This window comes from Ailuropoda melanoleuca, chromosome 10 (assembly GCF_002007445.2).
Source record: "Ailuropoda melanoleuca isolate Jingjing chromosome 10, ASM200744v2, whole genome shotgun sequence".
In the NCBI taxonomy this organism is placed as follows: domain Eukaryota; kingdom Metazoa; phylum Chordata; class Mammalia; order Carnivora; family Ursidae; genus Ailuropoda; species Ailuropoda melanoleuca.
This window is the reverse complement of record NC_048227.1, coordinates 43863249-43864731: the sequence shown is the minus strand read 5'-3', so window position 1 is coordinate 43864731 and position 1483 is coordinate 43863249.

Sequence of the window (1483 nt, the reverse complement as noted above, 5' to 3'; positions counted from 1 at the left end):
AAAAAAAAAAAAAAAAAAAGAAGGGCACAGGATGTCATGAGCATTGGATGTTATATAAGACCGATGAATCGTAAGACTGATGAACCGCTACCTCTGAAACCAATAATACATTATATGTTAATTAATTGAATTTAAATAAAAATAAAATTTAAAAAAGACAATAGCACACTTCATAAAAAAAATTTGCTTGAGTATATGTCAGTCTATTTCTAGAATATCTGTTATGTTTTAAAGATATATTTGTCCATCCTTTTATCAAAAATACACTACCTTGGGTGAAATACATGAAGGAGATTAAGAGGTATAAACTTCTGGTTATAAAAAAGTCACAGAGATGAAAAGTACAGCATAGGAAATAGAGTCGAAACTATTGTAATTAATTTGTGTGGTGACAGATGGTGACTATACTTACCATGGTGAGCATTGAGTAAGATACAGAATTGTTGAATCACTATGCTGTACACCTGAAACTAATAAAACATTGTATGTCAACTACACTTCAAGTAAAAAGTAAGTAAATAAAACACTACATTTATTACAGTGACTTTATAGTAATTTCTTAAACCAGGTATTTTAAGTCCTCCAACTTAGTTCTTCTTTGTAAGATTGTTTAGGTTATTTCAGGTTCTTTGTACTTTCAAATAAATTTTACAAAAACCTAGTCAATTTCCACAAAAATGTCTGCTGGAATTTTCACTGGGGTTATGGTAAATCTACATATGACTTTGAAAAAAACTGACACCATAACAATGGTGAATTTTTTAGAATAAAAATGGTATATCACTGTATTTATTTAGTTCTTTAATTTCTTTCGGATAGTTTCCTAGTAATTTTTAGAGTAAAGGTTTTGTATGTTATTTTTATATGTAGCTCTCAATAGTTTACATGCCTGGATGCTTTTATAAATGTTTTAAAATAAAATTTTATTTAAAAGTATTTGCTAATGATATAAAGCAATTCTAGAATTTGTTTGATTTCTTTGTTAAATTTACTTATTAGTTCTAATACTTTCCCATAGATGCCTTATTATTCTACTTAAATAACCATGGAACCTTGAACAGAGATTTTCTTCTTTCTTGCCAATCTTTATGTCTTTTAAATTTTTTCTAGCCTTCTTGCACTAGCTAGGCCCTCCAGTACAATGTGAAATGAAAATAATGAGAGTGGACATCTCTACCTTGTTCCCGCTGTTGGAGGGAAAGAATTAGGTCTTTTACCATGTAAGTTGGTGTTAGCTATGGCTTTCAGAGATACACTTTATCAGGCAGAGGTTTTTGTCATCATAAATGTGTGTTGCTTTTAGCCAAGTGCTTTTTCTGCATCTATTGCAATCATGAAATTTTTCTCTTTTACTTTGTTAATGTGATGAAATACGTTAATTGGTTTCTGAATGTTAAACCAACCTTTCCTTACTGGGAGAGAATGTACTTGCTCATGACATTAATCTGCTGTTTCTAGATTCGACTTGCTAATTTTTTAAGAA